The 25567-nt window shown below is 42.0% G+C and overlaps 1 protein-coding gene across 2 annotated transcripts in view; it reads right to left on the bottom strand.

The window, feature by feature from the left end:
• LOC310954099 (signal-induced proliferation-associated 1-like protein 2) overlaps positions 1-24814 on the bottom strand; it is an 86041-nt gene extending 61227 nt beyond the window's left edge. For both annotated transcript variants that reach the window (XM_083923401.1, XM_083923402.1), the window contains exon 1: positions 24686-24814. The gene's annotated coding sequence lies outside the window, so the exon portion shown is untranslated. The remainder of the gene's footprint in view (positions 1-24685) is intronic.
• Positions 24815-25567: the final 753 nt, after the last annotated feature.

Genomic DNA, 25567 nt, shown 5'->3' with positions numbered 1-25567 from the left:
CATTACAACACTTAAACTTAAAAAGTCAAAATAAATATAGAGATTTTTGTCAAAGCTGCAGAACTTTATGCTTATGCTTCAATACTACTAATATTATCATCATTATTTCAGGCTGATAGTAAACTTAGCTGCCAATGTGGTTACAAGCATCTCTGTGTCCAAAAAGACAAGTGTCTTGTGTTGTTTATTTGTCTTGTTTGCTCTCACAGATTATTTAATGACCTGATTTTCCATTTAAAGCTCAGTGTTTGTAGTAGAAAAAAAATAACAGCACATTAACTACAGTTCTATTCAGCATAAAAATAATTGTAAATCTGGCAATTCATAAAATAAGATAATACTTTATTCGTCCCACAAAAGGGAAATTTGCAATTAGTATTTTAAGTTGATAAAATTCAAACCTTGTATTATCAGCCTGCAAACTACATTAGTGCAGTAAAGTATAACACAAATGACCCAGAGCCGGTGGAGGTCTGTGCTCTTACCATACCATTTTCTAATAATGTAAATTACAATATATCTTGTAAATTTTTGACAATAATGTACATGCTATGATTATATTACTAGCACCGGTTGACTTAAAATGAGTGTTGTTGTTTATCATACTTGTGAACACCAGCGCATGTTATCGTAAAGTTCATGTCACCAGAGTGAACGTTGCGTCAGCAGACAGAGATATGTGGAACCACACCGGACTGTTAAACAGCTTCTCCCCTGACTGCCTCCTGCAATTCTGATGGGGAAAACAGTTCGCTTGACTTCATCCGGGGGATATTTAACGTTATCTATTGCTAACCTGCAGCTCTTTGAACTCTCGGTGCAAATCGGGGTGTCTGTCGGCGAGACGCTTCGCCAGGTTGGACGTGTTGCCTTCCTTGGTCATCACCGACTTATAGCATCTCTTACATACGGGCCTTGTGGTGTCCGTGGGCTTGCCCTCGCTGTCTGCAATGTAAGCGAAATATTTCCATATTTCGCTCCGTGCGTCTGCTTTTACAACAAGCCTCGGACGGTCGGCAGGAGCACTCGTGAGACTTTCGGCCATGTCTGTCTCGCTCTGCTCTGTGACTGTCTGTCACCGTAAAGCCACGCCCACTCCGTCTGCAGGCAGCGAGGAAGCAGAGAGAAGCTGCACAGACACGCTGTCGCAGAAAATTCAGAAAGTACCGATACTAATAAAACGTGAAAAAGTATCGTTCTTAACGGCTGGGTACCGCGGTACCTTTCTAGTATCGGTATACCGTGCAACACTACAGGAGAGTCACGCTGTCAAGACTGACCATTCTGACAATCATCAATAGGCGTGACAGCAGCAGCAGCAGAGACTAGGAAAACACAAAAATACCACAAAGGAGACAAGTGTGTGTACATATAAGTGTGTGCTTGTGAAAAGAGAGGGGCAGCTTCTTCTGCAGGACCAAAGAGACGATTAGGGACTTTCTGTTTACATCTCAGTGCACACAAACCTCAGTTGACCCAACAGCAGAGGAACAATCAGTAGAAGAGATAAAAAAGGAGGTCAGACATCGCAGAGTAAACATGCACCCTCATCGTCTCATCATTCGCCCGGCGCTCGGCCTCACAATGCACTATGGGAAATGCCCAAATTCCCCAATTCCCTGTCAGTGCCCCAGGTGCACAGACATATGGAGAAGAACACAGCCTCTATCAAACAAGCACTGCAGTGAATCCAGGACTCTATCCTCTGGCATGAGCAATTCTTCAAAAGACTCTTTAAACTCTGCCTGCATCTTGATCTATATAAAAACTCAGTTCAACATCTGGGTGAGAAGACTTGACAGGAATCTCTGCAAAAAAGGAAGTTGCCTCATACCAGAATAAGACTTCAATAATTCCCCAACAGCGTAGGAAAATTCAACAGCTTTCCAAAAATATAAGACAGCTGGACTAAAAGAGGCCGCAGAGATGTAGCTATAATGCTCTCAGCTGAACTGTCTGATACCTGCTCCTGTGTTTATAGACCCCAGGTCACTGCCCTCCAACAGCCATCTCGCCACACCTCATCTGTCAACAGTTGTGCACTCACGTGTAAAATGAAACAAAAGATAGCTGTTTGCTTGGCAGTGGACTTTGTAGTCTCGGGCTGGTGGATATTTCTAGCCATTGTCTTATCATGGAGGCAACTTACATGAACATGAGTCTGTTTTCCTACACCAGCGCACCCCAGAGTATGCTCTGCTTCGTGCTAGCAGTAGCTCCATCTGGAATGTCTAAAGCGCAGGGGTCACCCGTGATCCGACTCCATTTTACTTGGTTCAGGGAACAGTAAGTATTTACCCAACAGAAACTGCAAACCTCTTTTCATTTCCTGCACACATTCAAATCTCATAATATCTACCATATGCTTAGTTACAGACAAAGGAAAGGGGTCTGCCAGTAGTGAGTTGTTTGAGACACCATGATTGTGTATAAAAGGAAGGGAGAGTCCTTGTAAATCCAATTATGTACACTAATCCACACGACATGAAGGCACATATCTTTCAACTCTGTTTCTCTAGAAACATCAATTGAGTCTTTCAAAGGAATTGATTGTATTGTGAAGCACAGCATGTTTTGAATCTATGCATGTAAAGGGTACAACCACAACATTTTTGCTTCTAAAACAACCAGCATGTCTGCCAGTAGTGTTTCAACATGCTATATGCTCAATAAATATCCACTACAGATGTTCTTAAAGTGCTTTAAGAGACATGATTCTTATCAGTTGGTTGCAACTAAGCAGATACTTCATTCATCGAGTAACCTGTAAAGGTATCTCTAATACAAACATAAAATACATTTTGAGCATAAGTTCTGGTGCTCCTAAATTCCAATGTCAGATGATGCATTAAGATTACACGGCGTTGATAAAAATAAAATTACAACCGCAGCTCTGGAATTACGACCTTTACATGCCAAGATTAACATAATTACTAACAGCAGTCTATCAAGTCGGAGCTTAACCCCATTCACAGCGCTGATCGTAGCTTCAAACAATCACACTGACAAGATATAGAGCTGAGCTATGCTGCAAAGTTAGGTTTTTAAAAGAAAAGTTCTCTTCTTGAAGCTGAAGTGAGTCTCATATAAAACAGCACAATGGTGGTAGTGCAGGCTGTATGGAGGTAGTGTGGGAGAGAGGCAGGCCTCCTTCTGGCTCCACTGAAAATGGGAGTCTCCTTCCCTGTGGCCCTGCCAGCTGGCTTTCTGCCCAGCGCCTGCCAGGCAGCACACTGCTATTGTCCTTTAGTTGTTTCAGGGTGATCTGAGAATCAAAATAGACAGGACAACAGATTTTCCCTGTTTATACACACAAGAATGAAGACCAAGCACTGCGGCAAACCTCGACCCACAATGCACTGTGTTAAAAGATTTAAGCAAGGTTGTTAACTTGGCGAAGGATCAGGTAGAGAGTCCCACTTGGATGCAAAATTAATGAATACCAACTAATGTGACTAATGGAATACCATGTTATTAGAAATGTGGCTAGGAGTGCTATCACGAAGCACTTAGATTTATGTCAGGTAACATTATGTAGCAACCAGCATTAGTATCACACCCAAGACACACATGCATAGTTTTAGATGTCACTCCCACAGCCTATGCAGGTCTCGCAGACTGAAGCTCCTGTGTGTTTCCAACAGAAGGAGACCGTGTTTGTTCTTGGCTGCTCCAGTGGAGGTCCTTGAACAGAGAGCACTGTGCTGTGGCCCTTCTCCAAAAGGGACCATCTGTCCCCTGAACTTGGCCTAGCCACACCGGCCTTCACTGCTATGGTGAGAAAGCAAGGGACGTGCAGGGTTGATGTGGCCCAGCAGGCCTCCAGAATAAACCACCACCTATTTCCATCAGCAAACATCCCCCCTCTGTCGCTTCCCAGCAGCCTGCTGCTTATCCTTCAACCTCCATACCAAAGACAGCCTGTCAGCAGTGCACTCTCACAGGGAAGAGAGAGAAAGAAAATAGAGAGGAGGAGAGAAATGGTGAGAAGAGCACTCTCGGCTTGAAAACGGGAAGCTGTTAAGAGTTGTGAGGAGTTCAGATCGAAAGCTCATCCGTGCTTCCGCTCCTCTGCTGAGGTCAGTTAGAGTCCACATCATCACATTATCACTGACAAACAGTGTAGCAGAGGAGGAGAGAAGGTAAGCTGTGTGACACTGTTAAGATTGAGAGCCGACACACTATCGCACAGACACATTCACACACTTCAGTCAGGGAGCAGTATTTATAAAAGGTGACTGGCAGAGCAACCTCAATGCTATGGAGGATCTCTCACCCTCCCTTTTTGCTCACTTCAGTGGCACTCATTTTCTTTTCAAAGTTGGTTTTTCCACATATGGTCTGGTGTTGCTGACAGAAATCTGGAGACAACTTGGACTCCTGGCCAGCTGCTGGGGGCTCCACAGCTGACAAAGAATAAAGGTTTAGTCAACCGTAGGATGTGATGGGGCAGGGAGGACAGGAGTAAGCACAGATACACAGATGAATCACTGGTTTATTCACCCTGCAAGAACTTTCTGTGCTACATCTGCCAGAGACAGAAACTCAAAAATTCCTCCTGTGATGCAGCCCACGGGTGGCTAGACTATTCAAACATATCATTGTCTAAGAACAAGACGCCCCTTGCTCTACTGAATGCTTATTCTGCACATAAATGCAAGTAAAACTGAGGCCAATATGCATTATTTAACATATTTTCCTAAGAGGCAATTACATGAAAATCAACGTTAGGTATCAACTGTTGCCATGCTCACCTGGTTAAGTGAGTCCTTTTTCATCAGAGCCATAAATCCTAAGGACAGAGGACTCAAAGCCATGTGAGCCACTGTGGTAATGAGCCCACTGTGGAGGTACTATCCAAGTGCATTAAATCCATCAGCCACTTGTTGAGAGAAATCCTCCACACTTCACAGCAGAAAGCCTCTAAAATAAACAACAGCAACCCTTCCTTATGGTTCCTTTATCCAATAGCTAGTTTGGGGAGAAAATGGAGAAGGATAGAAGAAAAAGAGTAAAATAACGACAGCCATCGGGGAGTCAATTTAGTGAAATGCATACAGCTGCCCCTTAATGCTCACGACCCTCTCCCTCCCCCTGTGACAAAGCCACCAACAGAATGAATGAGACTGCAACATTAGCATATGTAAAGGAAAGTAGGTGGCTGGGCTGGGTGGGGGTGTGGGGGTGGTCTGTTGTGTGTTTGTGGTTGGTGGTTGGGGGGAAGGGGTGGGCCATGCCAGCTTCTCTGGCTGACAGGAAGGACAAGAAAAAAAGAGGGGGGAAATCTATTGTTCCCAGGGAAAGATGCCCAGGTCAATCCTGTGACCTTCCAAGTGTCTTGCGTTGGCTAACTTTGGAGCGGCGGGAGACGGAGGAATCCACTTATCCGTTCCTTGTCCTATGAACTACAGCTTGGTAAAAAGGTCTGCCTGCCAGAGTCAGCAACCATGACCACCTTAACACACTAAAGATAAGGGGAGAAAGAAACGACAGAGAGGGGAATTGCCCTTCTTTGTCAACTAATAATCCAGCCACATGCCATATGCTGAGCCTGCACATCTTTACCTTCTGCAGAGGCCTGAGCGACAGAGAGGAGGGTTGCAGGGAGGGGAGAGGCTGTGATCGCCTGAAGAGCAAGGAAGAAAAATGTATAAGAAAAAGGAGTTCATCTCTGCAGGACGCTACTCCCTGGTGCTTCACTGCAAACAGCTGTGGGTTTAAAGGCCTACACAAACCAAGCCAAAGAACTGACTGCAGTGTGTTCAAGTGCAGCTTTTATCAGAAGATGTGAGGCAATGTATCAGAGACTACAGCTGACAGTAAGCTGGATGCTTACAGCGATGTGCTTTCTGCACTTGCATGCCGGAGAATAATATGTAAAAGGTCAATTTAAAAGATGCAATAATATAAAGGGTTGCTATGCTCTTCTATGCACTGGCAAGAAGAAGAGGCTTGATGGACTGCCAGACAGAGGGCGGTCAAACTTTACAGCACCAGTTTCAACTTTTTAGCAGACATATTCTCAATTCATTTTTTAATTGTATACTGTATACTATTTAAATATATACAGACTACAGAGTGGTGATTTCCATTTATAGAAGTGCAGGTCAGCTGGCCATAAGCTATAGTCTCTGTGGAGTTCTAATTCAACAAGACGGCATGCAACGTTAGGCAAAGGCATCATTAAGTGTTTAATCTGAACGCTGTTTGTTGACGTGAGTTGCTTGAGGTCAGCTTGGTGTGTCATGGCTCTAACGTAGAGTTAGTTAAGCACTTGTGACGGTAAGGGTTTGTGGTTGAAATCTATGAACCATGAGAGGAAGCACAAGTGTGGAGACCCTATAATAAAACACTTCTCAACAACCACTGCTCTGAGCAGGGCACCTTTTAACCACTGCATGACCAATGTTAAAATCTACATTATTGCTTTGCAATAACTAGTTAGAAATGTGCAAGCATGTTTATGTGAAACCAGTTATTTATGACGAAGTCAACCTCCCTAAGACACATAAAGGCTAAATAAAGAGCAACTCTGTGAGGTAAATGAGTTTGATGATATATTTCTCCTCTTGTGTAGTGCAACATAATTGAGTTTCAGGGAGCTTAATTGGGAAAAACACTAAACAGTGTCATTCTAACCACTTCCTGATGACTGCTTTGCTCTGTCTGCTTGTGGTTGGAGGTAGGAGCATGTTAATAGCAGGAAATGACAGACTTTAATCAAGCTGAATGAATGGCAGCAAGTACAGGTCTTTGTGCCACATTCTGCTTTGATCTAGCCTCTGCAGGCAGGTTCTCAGCTTTGATTCCAGTTAAGGGGAAGGAAAGGGTTTTATTTGAAGAGTGGGAAGCCCCAGGAGGTAACACTTAAGAGTTCTTGTCACTGCATCCCAGCAAACAGACAAACTATTCTTCAGCCTACACACATGTGCAGCAGAGCCTGTGGAGAAACACACAATCCCACAAACACTGCTCGTTTGCACATGGTACGATAGGCAATTTACATACCAAGGGTGGTCATTACACACAATGGATACAAATGCAGAACGACCTACATTCACAAACACCTAAGAAAAACATCTTTCACAGCTCATCTTTCAAACGCTGTGCAGAGTTTTGACTGATTTAAAGAAATATACTGAATGTCATTTAACTCAATCTGATCATTTGGGCTGAAATATAACAAAAATAGTGTATTTTTCTTGAGCCACTGTTTTTATTCACAAAGGAATTCACATAGTAAGTGGGAATGTTCAGCCAGACAAAGTTTTTGTTGATTCATAGTTTCAAATTTTTGTTTATAATGTTATGACTTTATTGACTTTTTTCAGGAAGTTTGAAACATATCTACTTTGGATTTGAGAAAGGTTAGCTTTGCATAGTTCAAATTAGCTGTGTACTTTAGGGCTGGGCGATATGGCCAAATCCTCTATCCTGATATAGTTCATTTCATGTCTCTTTAACAATACATTAAACGCATGTTTTCTGGTATTTATTTCACAAATAAATAGTCTATTTATATAATAAATAATCCACATGGATAAGCCTATTTCGTAGACTCCTGTGTGAATTTAATACCTGACAAATGTAAAGCAGTATTTAGTAAAGAGTATTTTCTCACTGTAATAAGAACTTTAGTGCAAAAGGAACATAACATGCAAATATCAGAACATAAAGCATCGTCCATCACCATAGAAAAGATGTAGAAAAATATATTCAATACAGTTTTACAGCCATTTTGACAATATAGTATATCTTCCTTCTTCCATATAAGGAGGACTTTCTCTCAATATATCACTATATCTGCTCACATATGTGAGATCACAGGTTATGATTTCCAGCTGATTTTAATGCCACTGAACTGTGCGGTATGGCGATAGGGTGTCTTTAATATGCTTATTATTGAAAATTAAGAGAATGTAACTGTATCACAAAAACCCAATTTGATTTTTTCTCACCATACTGATCCCATTGGATGACGATTATTAACCATTTTGAATTATCGCTGAGCCCTAATGTACTTGACATACTGCATGCTTAAAGGAATAGTTAGACATTTTGAAAAAATACGCTAATTTGGTTTCTTGCTGAGATTTAGATGAGAAGATTGATGAAAGGCTGAAATTACTGCATTCTGTGAAAAAACAGTGCAGCACATAACACCACAACATGAATCGACATTTTTACACTTGTGATTTTGTATGAAATAAACAGAGATGTGTTAATTAGTGTTAAACATGTTAATTAGTGAGCTTTTGAGGTCCTGCTGACTGTCTCCTCCTATTTCCAGTTCTAATGCTGAGCTACAGTATATAACTGGCTGCAGCTTCAAAGCCATTGTACTAGAGATGGGAACTGATAATATTTTATTGATATCAATGCCTGTAAGGATTCTACCTATTGGTCTGATTCTTTATCAATTCCTGATAAATTTTCTGCGTGGAAAAAAGTAAGCCTATACAGGTTTTTATTATCTTTAAGTCTCAACACAGTTAGGTTTTCAGGTTTCTCAAAGATAAAATCTGTTAAGCCTGGCACAAATGTTATCATGACACCACGCTTCGGACCGTTTCTTCCTCTCTGCCAGGAATCAGAGTAGAGCCGCAAGTTTCACGTCATTGTTTTGCTTTATCGAGACTACCATGAGAAATAAATCGTTAATTAATAAAAGGAAGTGATAAGCTAAGAGGCATATGATTCCGGTTCTGATTCCATTTTTTTAGCGGTTCTCAATTGGAACCAGTTCTCCATTCCCATCCCTACATTGTACAGACATGACAGGGGTATCAATCTATTCATCCAACTGTCTGCAACAAAGTGAACGTGTTAATCTCTTAAAATATCCAACTATTCCTTTTAGCATAAGCACTGGGCAGAACTTAAATGGAGATGCTTGAGAGATAACTTTGGTGCCACTTTTTCATCATATTGGGAAAGATCAATATGTAATCAATGTAATCCCTTACCTGTGCAGAGTCGGATTAGTCTGATCACAATACATGTGCACTCAATATTGTCCAGGAGATTCTAGCCCTAAATCATACACTCTTATATTATCTCTGTAGTGGAGCTTATTGTTTCAGAAAAACAACCCTGAGGGTGACACTTGACGTCCTACAGCCAACCTGAAAAGACTCAGCATGGTAGTATGGGGGCATTGAGGCTTGCTTCATAATTACATCACTAAACAAGTTAAAACAGCATAATGTGATAATGAACAAGAGATTCTGGCTGATTGCTTCCACCAGGGGACATTTAATAATCCACCAAGAACAAAAGGCACCTGTATCCGCTTAGATTAAGCTCTTTTTCATGTGGGTGTGACGCTAGCCAGGCATGTGATACATTTGCTGTCCAGTATTTTTAGTCCTGCTGATAACGGCATGCTGTGGCAAGGCAGGTTTCTCCTTAGTTATGCAGAGCCGGAGAGGGGCTGTTTAGGGAAATGGCCTGTTCTTCCTGCAGAGAGGAAGGGAAAAAAGCAGCTGGCAGGCAACAGGCAGACACAGCATCTCTGAATGTCATTTCTCCCCTCCACGCTTTCACCCCTTTTCTCTTTCTTCACCTTTTCTGCTCCTCTCGGTTTGTTCTGTATCTGTTGTCTGAATTCATCAGAGAGCAGGAGGCTGAGCTTCCTCTACTATCCCCCCATGCCACGCCATATCTGCGACAGAGGAGGAGAGTGACTGGGTAGGGGCTAGTAGGCACATGAGGTGAGGGGGTGGAGAGTAAACAGCGGCTTTGCATCCCTCCATGTTGTTGCTAGGCAACTTTTTCTGCATATGACAGCCTTGAGTGACAGCAGACCTCCCTTCATAGAAAGACAGAAAGTTGAGGGGGAAAAACGGAGAGGAGCAGAGAGCATAACACAGAGATGAGTGGTGATTTGGTGAAGGAACAGTGCTGAGTTTAAGCGAGCTGGCTACATCTGGTTTAGCGCTCCGGCTAACCTGAATGGTGATTAAATGATTTAATCATGCAGCTCTTCTACACTTTTATAATGTTATCGTTCGAATTCTGACAGTGAAACGAATTGTTTTTCAGGGGTTGTGATGCTCCAAAAATGTATCTAATGAATTACAGACATGTCTTTCACCATGTAAGTCAATGGGAAAAAGTATTTTTTGGCCAGAGGGCATCAAATGACAGACTCAGTAGTTGCAATTCCACTCTTTGACCACTATGTCAAACTGGCTTCAAAGCCTGGCACACTTCCTGGGGGCCTGGTTGGTGTATGTGAAATTCCTATTCATTTTTTATGGAGCAGCAGGAGATCAGGAAGTGCTTTGCATGATGGATATGGCATCGGCGAGTTTACTGACCATTCACATATCTGAATTTCCATAATTATGACTTAATTTCAACTTCCTGCAAATAAGTTCCATTTATTCCAACGCACTAGGCTTACAAAAATTCAGATCAAGCAATCAAACTAGGCAATTGCATTGCCTATTTCTCACCTAAAATAGTTTTAGAAACATATTTTAGTGTACTGTTTAGATTTAAAATTAGAAAGTTTGTGACCTGGCCGCCATGTTGAAAACAGTCGAGCCAAAATCAAGCCCTGCCAAACGGCCCGGAGCAAACTGGATCATCTTGGGTTCTGGCACGTCTTTCTATTTGTTAGTCAGAGTTGGTGAATCTGGAGTTTAAAAACACAGTGCTTTTTTAAAAACTTCATCTCAGTTTGTATCAGATAAACATCATTTGTGTTGCTGTAAATCACAGTGTAGAGCAGACTTATGGATTAACCTTTGAACACTACAACATCACCACTGGCACATTTAGGATGTCTTGAGTAGTTAAGTGCTTATCCAAGTCTCGTTTATATTTTGAAGTATTGCACGTTCTCTTTCATTACCTATGAACACATGATTAGGATCTGTAACTAACCCCTGAGGGAAGAGTACCAGCGTTACCACCACAACCTACAAACTAAAGTTGACACTAATAGTTCCGGCTCAGCACATTTTGTGTGCAGCGCAGACGACATGCTTCATCCATAGGGCACATAATAAGGGCTTCTGGACGATTGCTTGGGCTAAAATTAGCACTGAATAATAACTGGTCCAAGAGCTGCTTTTTTTATTGGAAGTTTGGCAGAGGAGAGTGCACTGGATGCCAGATCAGGGGTGCCGCTGTACGGGTGTGTGCAGAGGGAGCAGGCAGTCAGGAAGCAAAAGGAAAGTTGACACTGGAAACCATATTGTTAACAGCAGTATGGGCAAAGTTGCCAGTGCTTTTAGATGCCCATGTAGGATGCCAGATGCATGCACCATGACTGGCTAGATAAGTAGAAAGCAACACTACAAACAAACAAGCAGTCCAATAACAATTACAACATATCAACCAACCTGTTTTCTGTAGGTGTGGCTAGTGAGTCAACAAACAATGACAAAGGAAAGACTGTATTCAGAACACCGTACAAGATCGAAAGTACCAAAGTTATAACAACAAGATGGAGCTTTTATTTTTAAAGTGAAGTCTGTGGCCATCTGGAGCCAGAGCATGTTCCAGTTCCAGTGCAGCAACTTCCTCCTGTAATTAATGAAGTTCTCCAAAGGGAACATTCTGATTAAGTGAAAACTCTTCTTATTCTCCACAGGCCATGTTAGCAGCGCCCAGAGAGAAATGGCTCTGATAGAATTCCTGAGAAATAGGCAGCCCTGGTTTGTCATCCAGCTGGCATCTCTTTTATGGAGTCACTTTCAAAGCTTTTCCCCTACAAGTGGCATCAAAAACATCTGTTCCCAGAGCAGCCACCCACATGAGAGATTACCCAGTCCTGGCAGAATGGCCCGCAGATGTAGGCAACAACCGACATGCAAATACACATGTAAAACCTCAGACAGCCACATTGTGACAGTTAAGACAACAATATGCCAAAGGTCACTAAGGGGAGTGGAGAGAAAAAAAGACAAATAGAGATGGGAAAGATAGGGCTGTACTGAAAGGGAGTTTACCTGAATAATAAGCAGTGGTTGGATAAAGTGCAGGAAGAGGAGTACAATGACTAGCTCAGTGCCTCCTGGCCATATAGAAAAATGTACAGTGGTACTTTAAATCCCAGGCAGAAGATCAATTTGACCAATCTGTTAGTGGATGGGCTTGGTAATACCTGATAAAGTAGCAGTAGCACAGCTATATTAAGGCAGATGTGTCCAAGGTGTATGAGAGGGCTCAAATATGCACTCTGCTAGTGCTCAGAGCAGTGTAAAACACTGTGCATCATTAAGGGAAGTGTGCTTAAGTACTGTCCACGGCCCTGTTAAGAGACTGCTAGTGGGGGGAGAGTGGATAGAGGGAGGCAATGGGAAATGGTCTGAGTTATTTCCATTCCCTCAGTCCGTTTATGGAAACATTATTGGAGCAAGGTTCAGTTCTCACGGAGGAGGAAAAGATTCAGGAAGCGAGTAAGAGTGAGGGACAGGAGAAAGTGAAGGAGGGAGTGAAAGAGAAAAAGAAGGAGGGACTGTAGAAATGCTGCTTTTAGCTGTTTTCTCTGGAAAAGACCTTGCTCTGTGTGTGTCCTTCATTGTGTGGTTCTCCGTCTGGCAAGGGCCACAAAAGCCTCCATTTATCTATCCTGAGCATCTAGCCTTATTGAGAAAAGGCTCTGAAAGGCAGGCAGCCATCACATGTGCCAGGGTGACATGGCTTTTCCCTTGTTAACACTTTAGTCTTGCACCCAGAGTGCACCCCACACAATCTCCACCAGAGTGAGGGATTACTCCTGCCGACAAACGGGCAAAAAGAAATAGTACATCTGTTCTATATATTTGCATTTCTTTGGTTGAATCACAATGAACCACTTGACTCGATGGAAAGCGAACATTCTCAGTCAGGCGTGAGAAACCCACCCCATCAATGAGGCCTTTTTCCACCCTTCGGTTTCTTTAACCAGGGTAACAGCACATCACAAGGAGCAGCTTGCACAAAACACAATCTGTCAACTTGGAGGCAGACGGGGCCAGTTTATTCATGATTCGCCCTCATCAGTTTCTATTTACTCAGTGATCTTGGAAGTAGAAAGGGAACCAAGTGCAATTTTAGGACATTGCAATGTGCGCTATTCAGCAATCTGCAGCTCTAATTGCAGAGTGAGAGGAATTTTCTACATCTCTAACATTGAGGCACAACAGCTGCAGCTGGCATGGCATGCAGTGGGTGTGTTTAAGGGAGGTGTGACGGCTGAAAGGGTGTCAGTGACTAACCTCCCACTGAGAGCCACCCACACACGCGCACCTAAGCATCAACACACACACAAATGCGCACATTAAATGCACAGATGCCAACGTGTTCACAATCACACAGGTTGCTTTTGTCTCCATGTACAGATTAATAATATCAAGGTCATACCAAAGCATCAGGGGAAACACCGCACTCACTATAAAATGTGATTCCGTCTCTACAGCCACTCAGCAGCACATCCTTCATCTCATTCGGAGAGGCGTCAGCTGTCATTATTAAAAAAAACCTGTAATGCATGCAGTACTTACACACATCCTATTCCTCCAGTTAACTGGTCATCAACATCAGTGTACACATGCACACAAACTGTCCATGATCCATTTAAAAAGTCACATACTGTAAAAAGTGAGATTTCCATCTCATTTTTTATTATAAACCAAGCCTAAGTTGTGGCCGGGAAGCCTGGAAGTTAGAACCCCGGTCTCCAACAGTCCACATTTCAAAGTGTCTTTGGGCAAGATACTGAACGTCACCTTTAAAAACTTGCTTGATGTACGGCTTCAGTTGCTTTTCATTTGGAGACAGGTCTGGACTGCAGGCAGGCCAATCAAGTACCCACACTCTTTTAAAACAAAGCCGCAATGTTGTAACACGTGCAGAATGTGGGCTGGCATTGTCTTGCTGAAATAAGCAGGGACGTCCCTGAAAAAGACATTGTTTGGATGGCAGCATATGTTGCTTCATATATGCAAGTCTATTTACCATATAAAAATACTGTGATAGTATCAAAACCCTCAATCCACAGAGAAATGCACACAGCCCATATTCAGAAACCGTTGCTTTAAACGAGTGGTCAGGACTTCTGTAAGGTTGTGATAGGTAGAAAGCGCAGCTACAGTGCTATTACAGTTATTTCCCCGCTGCGACTGATGGCGATGTGAGGGCTGAACAATCAGAGCAGACCTTTTCAGGAGCTTAAATAGACAGGCGCTATTTAGGTATACTAAGGCAGACAGTATGAGGAAAATAATGTGTTTTTGAGCATGTAAACAAGTTATAGTAGAAACTCAAAATATAAGTATGAACCTAAAAAGTTAGCATATGTCCCCTTAAAAAGTGTGTTGAGAGGAGGAAGGGATATGAATGCTCTGTTTTTGCCTCCACATCTTCACTCTTCTTATCCCCTCACCAACACCTTACCATCCCCCTTCCTGAATGCTAAATGAGGAAAAAGTGTCCAGGGAGATGAGTGCGGCTGAATTCCTTTTACAAGGAGCCAAGTGCACTGATGCGACCTGACGTGCGGGCCCCCAGTGATTGAGTGACCTTTGACCTTTAGAACTGATCGAGGCCAACGATCTGATGAGGTGCTCCTATGAAGGAGGGAAGGGAGTGTATAAAGAATAGGGGATGGGGGAAAAAACGCTCCAACAGTCATAAGGAGTATGGTTGGATTCCATATGGCAACATTTCCTCAGAGACCTCACAGGTGAATGTACATGGAAGTGTAAATGGAATCAATATTTATGTAATTTAGGACAACATGAAAAGAGCATCTTTAAATATACTTCTACCTTACTCAAGCAGAGATCAGGCACAAAATGAAAAATGCGCACAGGAAGGTGTCTGTCCTCAATCACAGAGTTCGCCAGACTTTACAACGTATTCCCAAACACAAACAGATTTCCTTATTCCTCACTTCCTTATCTCTAAACTGCAGCAGGCTCTGAAGGATGTCATTAGGATGGCACCATTTGGAGAAAGCACCAGGCACTGGAAGCTGTACAACATGCACTCAGGGTCACCCGGCAGAATCAAGAGGAAAATCTTGCTTTCATGTAAGTAGATTGCAAATGCAGTGTTATATCCAGCAGGGTTTGGTAACACAGACAACTCCCCCGGGATGTTGCGATAAATAAAGAACTTCCTTCAAACTGTAGTTAATAGGAGAAACACAATTTGTTTTGGCATTTCGTTAGAGTGTGACCTTGAAATATTTGAATTCCCACGATGACTATCGTCCCGAAGAAAGCACAGACAGTAATACTATTCCATATTAAATCAATAGCAACCACAGTCTTCCAGTATGGGACTCCCTGGGGCAAAATCCTATCAAGCAGAGGATCAGTGTGAGTGGTTTTCAGCATCTATCACAAAATGTTTACCCATCATAGTCTAAATTGTAAACCTAGCCATGGGCATGTTGTTGATTCTGCAGTGCGACAACAAAAAGCCTAAGGTGACAACGCAATGGTGCAGCAGCAATCCATGAAGTCAACAAACAGAGCAGCTTGGACTAAATGGGGAATTGGCTCTGTTTGAGTAGAGTCTGTGGAAATGTCCCCCTGGGAGCCCAGACTCAGACTGCCTTTCAGTGAAAATTAAACTAAATGACAGGAAACAATTAACCTACACTCATTTCTCTCTTTACACTCCCCCAGAAAATGTCAAATGTCACCAACTGAGAGAATGGATCTTCGTGTGTGACCTGATGGGAATCTGTGTGTTTACATGCACTTAACTAACTTGATTATTGTTGGCTTTCTGCAGCAAACTGATTTCTCTAGTGTCATCTAAATAAGACACTGTTTGCTTAATCTGGTTAAATCAGGAAGATTTCTGCTTGAGAAAGCTGAATTCTTGGCATATATATACGCAACCATAGGTCTAGGCGTTATACTGGATGAATGGTTATACCGATTTAAATTTCTGATATGACATACATTTTTCTTATACCGCCATTCGGGTGCATAGCTTAAACAATTGCTGTAACTCTTCAATAAGCAGATATTAGAAAATATAATATTGAATATTTCTGCTGTGAGATGCTCTACGATTGGCGCAAGCTGTGAGTGTATTGACAGGGGACCCTTATTAACAGCATACCAATGGTTAACTTCAAAAAGAATTAATAACCCACATCTAACTCTCTTTAACAGGACAAAATACCATGGTACAAAACAATTTATGAGACAAAGAATAGGCAACACCAATAATTGTACATTTATAAAATTACAGCAGCATGTTGTTATATTCTATGTACTCCTGACAGTAAAATAAGTCACTGAAAACCTATTATAAAGCCCAGGCAGGCAAAACAATAAAACAAACAAAGACCTCAGCCATGCACACTAACTCTCAGTAAGTACACATCTTACAAAGTAAATCCATCAACAAGTTGGAAGCTAACATTGACCTCTGGCCTTTGGTGTTTGAGTGCTCCACCTAAACACAGATTATCTCAAGACAGAAGAGAACAGTGTAATTATACAGCTGCTCCTGTGGTAAGATATGCAGCACCTGGCTGTGTATCCAGCAGTTGTGTGTTGGTTGTGTTTTGGCTCGAGCCAACGCAGCTCAGTGCTGAACTGTATGTGGCCCTACAGTCCTGTTTACATTTCAGAGAGGATCCGAGGGCTTCCAGTAAACAAAGCCTGGGGAAGGTAAGCAGCAGTGATTGAACACACAGTGTAGCTGCTAGGCATTGTACGAATTAGAGACCTCTTGTTAGGATCTTAACATAGAGTCTGGGACACTGTTTGTCGGACTGTTAGGCAATCTCCCTTTCCCTTGCTCCTTCTTCTTTTAAGGCTGTAAACCCATATGAAGGCTTGCATGCAATGACAAATGTGCTGCCCCTCTAGCTTTGATCCCACCCCCTGTGGCTAACCTCCAAACTTCCACAGAAGCTTTCAATACACTTCAGCAGAGAAGAGCGGTTGATCTTCTCCACAATGACAGACAGTGCGATTACAGAAGCAAGAGAAACGAAAAAAAATCAGGCCACTGTCACTCCAGATCATTATCCTCCGTCAACAGCCTTTACAAATCGCATAAAAGGAAGGCTAGTCAAAATGATGTTGCAAAGAGGAAAAAAAAAACAAGTGAGATGGAATATACTTCTCTAGCTTCGAATTAGCTCTGCTTGGCTGGGCCGATGCTCCTTAAACACATCATACCGTCACTGCAGCAGCCCAGAGTACAAGGAAAGGCCAAGTCGACTGCCAGCCCTGCACAGTTCAGGTCCTCTCTGCTTTAGCCTTCTCTTCCACTTTGTGTAAAAGGGTTTCCCATATACACCAGTAACTCCAGTATCCCAGGCTTGTCTAAAATAGTCACAACTATGTCTTTGCTAACAGTAAGTTACAAGAGTAGGCCAAAGGCTACATGATGTACAGGCATTTTTGTGCTTCAGAGAGTTGATACAAGGGCTATTAGTGATGTCCTAGTTTAATGGTGTGCATAATTCAAAAGTACAATCTGAACTGAACTAACGGATAAAATATTTCATTTCTAGTAATATTGAAAGGAAGTACAATGTTTATTTCAAGCAAATGAAGGTCGAGAAAAAGGAAAAAGAAAGAAACATTCTTGGTAGAATGTTGATTTTATTCCTAAACAACCCTTAAAAGATTGACAGTTTGCAGCTGCTGTCAAATGAAAGAATAACAAAAATCAATCAGAATAATACATCACGCCACTTTGAAACATACACTGACAATACAACTGCAAGTGGACAAAGATTCCCAGCACAAGCCGTATTCAGTAAACTAAACTAATCATCATCTGATTTATGGATCCGTGGAAACACAAACAAGAATAACATCCTCCTCCCAACATGTTTCATCAGCACTTTTAAAAACAGAATGACAGACTACAGACCGTGACCAGACTTATGAGACTAATTTGTCTCATGTCAGTGAGCTGGCAACATGAAAGGAACCAACAAAAAAACAGACACTTTCTCACAATTGATAAAGGGTTGTTTAGGAGAAAGTTCCTTCTTGTAAAAAGGCTGATACCTAGAAATCTTGTACATTCCCGTCAGCACCGTACACAAAGCAGAACAGGCCGTCAGCCTGTCAAACAGCATAGAGCATTATAATTCAACTACACCTTTTTCTTTATTCTTAGGTCCATTTACTCTTTATATTTTAAGGAAATAATGCTGACAGACTATTGTAAAAAGTGAGATTTCCCTGTCTTTTTTTTTAATTATAAAGCAGGTTGAGGTGCTATATAAATACTGAAAGTATCAAAATGCTCAATCCACAGAGAATGCACACAGCCCAGCTACAATGAGCAGATACAGTAGACCTGGAAATGTTGGGAATACAGGTATATTCAGATGGACAGTATAAGAAAAATGATGTGTTTTTTAAAAATTAAAACATGTTCCAGGAGAAACCCAATATAAGACTATGAAGGTAAAAATGAGCATAATATGGGACTTTGAAGGAAATTTCCTTACAGTGTACAGTGTAATATCCATTGAAACAATGCTGCTGTTCATGTAGGTTCAACAGACTCGTGCGTCAACAGCAGTGTGGAAGCACTGCAGTGCACTGGTGAGGTTAAGTGAAGGATACTGGCTCCAGCAGCAATGCCTCAATGGCTCCCACAACACCCTAAAGCTGAGCACTTTATGGCACATCTGTCACGGCTCTGCTCCATTTGACTTGTTAATTACAATCAACCTCTATCTGAAACAAGTCGACGTGCTTTTGCGCTTTAAAACAACTCATCCGATGGCCATTTGCTCCTTGACTCACCCCGGGTCAATTTGACAGTCAAGGGCGCATATGTTTAAACGCAGGGCTTCGTGCAGTATTGGCCTACATTTTATGACTACAGGTTTAATTTACTTTACCTTCCAGGGCTCCAAAATGGCTAATACATAAAAAGGGATTAGGAAATAAATAATCCTATGAATAAAACAGGGAAACAGAGCAATAAACCAATTATGTGTGACGCAATTCCATCCATCAAACTCAACTCTCTTTTCATTATCTTATTATTCATTTTGGTAGGCAATTGATTAAGGGGGGGGGGGGGGGGGGGCAGGGTGGGACTTTATTGGTTCATTTACATATTTTCCTTAATATGTGCATGGTTAAACATTTTACACCTCTTTTGAATCAACTATCTGTTATTTGTAAGTTTCATACCTGACACATTTACCACAGTGGTGTTCAAAGAATGAATAGACAGAGATTCATAGAGAGAAAGTCTACAGAGGCCACAATGGCATGCAGTCAGGACTCTGGCTGTGTCACCCACACCCAGTCCTGTCTGCCTATTCAGACAGGCCCATTCTTTTGCGCTACAGTAGGAATGAGGTATGCACATCGGCACTAAACCAAATCCCTTCTTATCTCCCATTGGAGGCTGGCCACGACCACAGAGGTCAGCTGTCCCGATTGTCTGGGCCCGCTGAGGGGAACACAGACCGAGTTAACCCCATGGGTCATGACTGGTCCTTGGACTCAGTGGCAATCGGGTTAATGACTGGCCAGTAATCATTCTCTCCATTGTGGCCCAGTGACAGACATGTAGACAAAACATGTAAGGAGGGTCAGCAACTTTTGGTAGCCTTTTCCCCAACATTTCTGATATGGACACTAATGAGTCCCTAAGGGAACAGGAGGTGCAGACATAATTCATCTTGGCAAGACACATTTTCCTATATGTTTGACTACTACAAATCCATAATGCATGGACATGATGTTAAAGGATTGGTGTTGTTTGTGAAACAAAGAGTGATCCCTCCCTGCTTACAGCTCTAATGAGTGGTATTTGTACTAATGTCCACTGGGTAGAAATGACTGAATAAAACTATTGTGTAAACACCAGGCACAAGGCGAAAGGATTTAGTGAAAAGCTGGAAGGTTGATGGTTTGCCTCCATTTTGGGAGGTATAAGTCGAGGGTATAAATGCATGATTTCGTTATCCCAGTATGGAGAACCAGTGGGGTGAGCTGAATGAATAGAAAAAGGTCTTGATTTTTCAAATCTTTGGCAATGTGACAAAGATTCTCCTCCTTTATGAACTGAGATGACCCAAATTTCGCCATTGTGGCTGAACATCAAAGAGATTATCTGCAGGATAAATTATTCTCTTATAGAAGGAAAAAAACTAATAATATTTACATATTTGTTGACTGCCAGGGCTACATCTGTAAGCCACCTTCATCCATTCATCATATGTGAGATCATATGTAGCTCCATCTGTCAGTCATGTGTAGGATGGAGCTTAGACCAGAAAATCGTGTAAGGTTTCAAAAGGTCATCGTTCACAGTAAAGTCCAAGCTAAGCGGGTCATATGATATTGTTTTCATGACCAGCTGTAATAATATCTAATGCATGGATCTAATGTATCATCTTATTCACCATCTGCACTGCAACAAAAGGGGTTCAAAACAGCTGTATATAGGATATGGGAAAGCACACTGTATATCATCCATTACTCAACTAATGTTATGAAATGCCTAATCTCGTTCATTAATGGTATAGCTACACACGAACCAGCAGGGATGCCAAAGGGGGTCATCTGAGGGCTCAAAACTTTATTCACCCTTCTGCCCCCCACAGAACACCTCTTCCTCAGTCCTCAGACGCTGTGCTGTGTGTCACCAGAGGTTGACAGGGACCTTACCAGCAATGGTGCGATCAGCATTTGACTTCTGTCACTATACCATCTGCTCTATCCAGCAGCTTCCCCTCCAGCAATAGCACTGCTTTTTTCACTCAAACGGGCCTGGCACGACAACGGGCCACTGGATGAGTGACAAGGGGGTGGGAACAGATATGTACAAGACACAAGGGATGGACTGGTGTTGAAGCTATTTTAGCCGATAATAGAATTTACTAACACCATTAACAATCTACATCTGAACAAGATAAACATGAAATTGCTCAATCGATCAATTTCTCCTTTAAGCCTATCTCGCCTTTAAATGGAAGGCACTACATCTGACCAAACAGCGTCTACCTGCATCTAATCTACACTGTATCTACAACAAGGCTTAACCACTTCACTGAGAATCGGATTAACTAACCACAACACATCTAGGCATAAAGAAATAAACAAGCAAAGTGGCACAAGACGGTGTCACTCCACATATGTCATCCAGAAACATGCCACAGGCTTTAACATCTCATTTGTGCATATCACATAAAGAGTAGAAATATGGTGCTATGAAGGGCTGTTGGCGTCTTCCTGTGGTTCCCTGGCATACGTGCTGACATACAGGCTAGCTGTTAAACATGCCGTCTTAAGGCTATTACACTGATTACACACGAGACGTCGTATAATGTGCAGTGCAGACAAAAATTATGAATGACACTGAGAGAACCCAACACGCTGACCTTGGAGCAGTTAAAGTTGCAAGTTCCTTTGGTAACCACATTTAGCCTTCCTTGGTGAAACCAGAAGGTTTATTGTTGCTTTGTATCCCCGACTAATAGATAGTATTGCTGGAACTAATGATTCACGTAGTTCTGGAGCTCTTAAAGTGATCATCATAGTTACAAATCTAGGAGGTCTTCCGATACCATTTTTTCCTTTGGCTGAAGTTACAGTCTCCACTGTCCTGCGCAAAATCAATGAAAAAGATCGCTCACTAATTAGAGACTTCCATCATTTTGGAAGCAGCAATTGCTTTTTTCCAGAGCTGATGATGAAAGTAGCTGACAATCCCAATCCAACATTTTAGGCTGTATCGAAAGCATTTTTGCCACTGGTATCGGTATCAGAACAACAACATATTATTGCTCAGTTAACCAACCACATCAATCACAAACAAACCCCTAGTGGAACAGGAGATCAATTCATAAAAAAACATCAACCTAATGACGGCATTTGTGCTTTCCCTGACAGTGATGAGTGGGCTTAAATCCTTCCATAAATCCAGACTGCAATCAAAACAAAGGCTGACAAAAAGACAGAGAGAGAGCTGGGCTTTCACAACAGGAGCAGGCAGCATGTGATCCCCTGTCTGCTGGTTGGTTGGTTTTGAAGCAACAGGATTTGGTCGGGGGGCCTATTGTGAATCCTGGTTAGCCAGCCAGCCGGTCAGCCTGTACAGACCAGACCAGGCTTCCTGATCCTCGTCACATGCATGGGTTGTGGGATCTGTTGGAAAGGGGGGCGCCACATGGTTTGGCATGCTTCTATGGTACAATGAGGAGAAATGCATCAGCCCTAACAAACGGTTTGAAGTCCTTCAGCAGTTATTCCCCCCCTCTACTGTTCTCCAAATCATGACCAGTCAGCACACCGGTAGCAAAGCACCGTGGGAACAGAGACAAACAAGGGAAAAGACTAGGAAACAGTGTCAGGCACACTGGGGGAGTGGTGAAAAAAAACTGAAACCAGCTACTACTGTTAAGTAATTTCCCCCAAACAGTTCTGTGTCATGGAAATATCTTTTTGGGACAACCCAAGATATTGGCTGTAACTCTAGTTGGGCGTCTCCAAGCCCACTAGGCCAGAAGACATCCTAACCAGCTCTGCAATGATAACAACTGGATATAGCCTGTAGGCATGTCACAGGAAGCCGTTCTTCTGCCAATCATGACAGGTGCCTTATTGTTCAGCTGAGCACACATTGTGCACATAACTTTATTTTGAAAGACATATCTATCCGGCTCAATTACCCTTTGTCTGTTTAGCCATGCAGAAGGGGCTGTCAGAAATAGATGAAAACATATATTTTCTTCAGGGTCTGCCTGTGCTCTATTTATGGGAGAATGCAACAGATATCCATTCAAACTAAGATTGAAAGACTTTCCTTAGCATTGTCATTATCATGACTGCTGAATAGGTCTCCCTCTAGGAGTGCGCCGCTGGCAGTGGGTGAGATGGAGTACCTAGGCAGCCTTCATTTTCATCTATATTAGGGAAGATCTTGTCTGTCATCTATCTGGAAAAAGGGGTATCTTCCCTTCTGTAATGTAACACAAACAAGGTAGGATTGACTCAAAACCAAAGATCACATAGGTTAAGTACTGGGTGCACCTACACGAGGAAAGGCATGAATCCAAGCTCATTTGGAAAACACACAATAGACACCAAAAGACAACAACTAATACAAATATTTGCAGTAGCACAGAGAAAATGGGCAGATTAAGGGCTTGTTTGTTGCTTCTGTGAACAATTATAGACAATTAATCACACATCACTCACTACAGATGTCTCATTGCCCGTTCAGTAGAGGGGTCAGTTGAAAAATTGCCTCACTGATTTGCAGACCTGACAGCTTGAGTTAAGCCAAACATTTTTGGTGTTAAAAGGAAAGAAATGTTAAATGTAATACTATGGCATGAACATACTGGAGTCATGTTAAAACCCTCCTGTGCCTATTTAGTTCAGCACAGCGCCACAGAAAACTAATCTTTCCCAGACATAAAATCCAGTGAAAAATAATGGTGTCTTATTGATTTTAAAGCTACAGGAGAAAAGAACTCTTTATGCCTCATCTGTTCAAATGGGAAGCTGTGAATCCAGGGGGGTAGAAATGCAGAGCCCTGAAAATGAAACAATGGAAACTTACGTTTACACTCAAGAGCACCTATGTTTGTTGTGTCTGCAGCCAGCCATCAGCCTAGGAATGGGCCTATTTGTTTCCCTTTTATTTGGGAAGTTAGATACAGTGGAGGCTAAACTTCCTACAGGAAGACAGCAAAGGATACAGTGCTGGAAGACAAACAGCGTTTCACTTGTTTACTCTCCCAGTGGAGTATACAGTACATTGTATGTTGAATAGGCCGCAGGAGCAGCCAGTAATGAAGCAAGATTGTACATGCTGTGTACAAGCAGAGTGGCAGATATTGTGTAATCAGAATCAAAACAACTCTGATGTAAAGGCAAATTGTTCTTTGTCTGGACATACTGACAAACTCCCAGTGCTGCATGAAAAGTAAAGATACCCCAAATAAAAATGCAATACAACAGTGAAGCACAGTGGACAGGGTGTGTGATTATTTTGGTTAAATAAACCATAAAAGATTCCCAAAAGAATGAAATGTGGCCTGTAAGACTATAGCTGTGAGCCTCACCTACAGTGAGCATGTGAAGGCTTCATTATCCATGATCAGTTGGACAATGATGCCTTTATCGCCCCCCAACGTTGCATGGAAGCAATCCACTGAACAAATTCATTCAAAAATATGTCTGTGCAAATCCAGAACAATTGCCAATTACCCCTCGCGCACACGCGCGCGCACACACACACACACACACATACACACACACACACACACACCATTACCACATATAAAAAGACAACGTGTAATATCATTAACAGTAAAAAATATATATTTCTTAAAAGTCCAGCTATATTATTTACTGTTTTCGGGAATATGGATGGAAAACGTAACGTGCGTTGCATTAAATTGGGTCTATAAGTGAGTAAAGAAATAAACAAATAAGAGTAGCAGTTGTTAATAGATGTATATGTGGCTATATAGGCTAGCGTTGCTGCTGAAACATCATATTCTCCAGTTCTTTTACAGTTTGTCGCTCAAATGACATCCGCGTCGGTGGCTGAAAGTAACTTTATCCTTTGTGTTCACCATTAACATCGACGTGCCAATGACTTTCTCTGGCTCCCGCTACTCTCACTGTGTGTTAGCGCTCCCCACTTTTAGCTACAGCCCTACTTTTTAGTTTGTTGTTCGGGTCGGAGGGGTAAAATCACATTAGGGTCTTACCTTAAAATGTGAGCGGTGTCTTGTCCAGACTGCGAGGTTGATAACGTTTATCCTTAACGGGTAAAACCAGTGAGTTGGAGCCGTAGTAGTCAGTGTTGCATCTCTCTCAATCGCTCGGTCTCAGCCTCCAGACTGAAGTGGCACAGACCACAGCGATATGCATCCAGCACCTATCTCCGCGATGACAACACACGCAGGGGAAAAGACTCCGCCCACCCGACGCCTGTAGAAACTCACTGCAGTTCACTCCTGTCCAAACACACACTATTATTATTATTATTATTATTATTATAGGTTGATATTTAAGGGGTTCACACATACTATCCACTACTGGCTAAATGTGAACAATGAGCCTGCCCGGCATACTAACTGGCCTGTTTGCTGTTCACCACAATACTATTTCAGTCCGTAAGCTCAGCTCTACAGTGGCACCGTCTGGTGAACTGCAGTACAGTTACTCACTCAAACTATATCTGAATATATCGTCATCTTCATATCCCTTCGACCCGTTTTTGTCATGTGTCGTGTTTTCTTGCAGTAAGTTGCATATAAAAAAAAAATTTCTGTAGTTGCTATTTCCCTTTACAGATTTTTATAATTGGGAAACCGACTTCCTTAATTACCTGCATTTACAATAATACCCTATTTGTTTAAAAAAGAAATCACACACACACACACACACATACACACACAGACACACACACATATGTAATATATATATTTATATATACTATATATAAATGACTGTCACATATATAATATCTATTTATGATGATATATATACAGTGTGTGTGTTTTAGGAAACAGTGTATTTAAATGCACGATAAATAAAAAAGAAAGTAAAAAAAATGAAAAAAATAAATACAAAGTAAATATATATTT

The sequence above is a fragment of the Echiichthys vipera genome (genome assembly GCF_963691815.1).
Source record: "Echiichthys vipera genome assembly, chromosome: 11".
Lineage (NCBI taxonomy): Eukaryota > Metazoa > Chordata > Actinopteri > Perciformes > Trachinidae > Echiichthys > Echiichthys vipera.
This window is presented reverse-complemented; position numbering and strand designations above follow the sequence as displayed.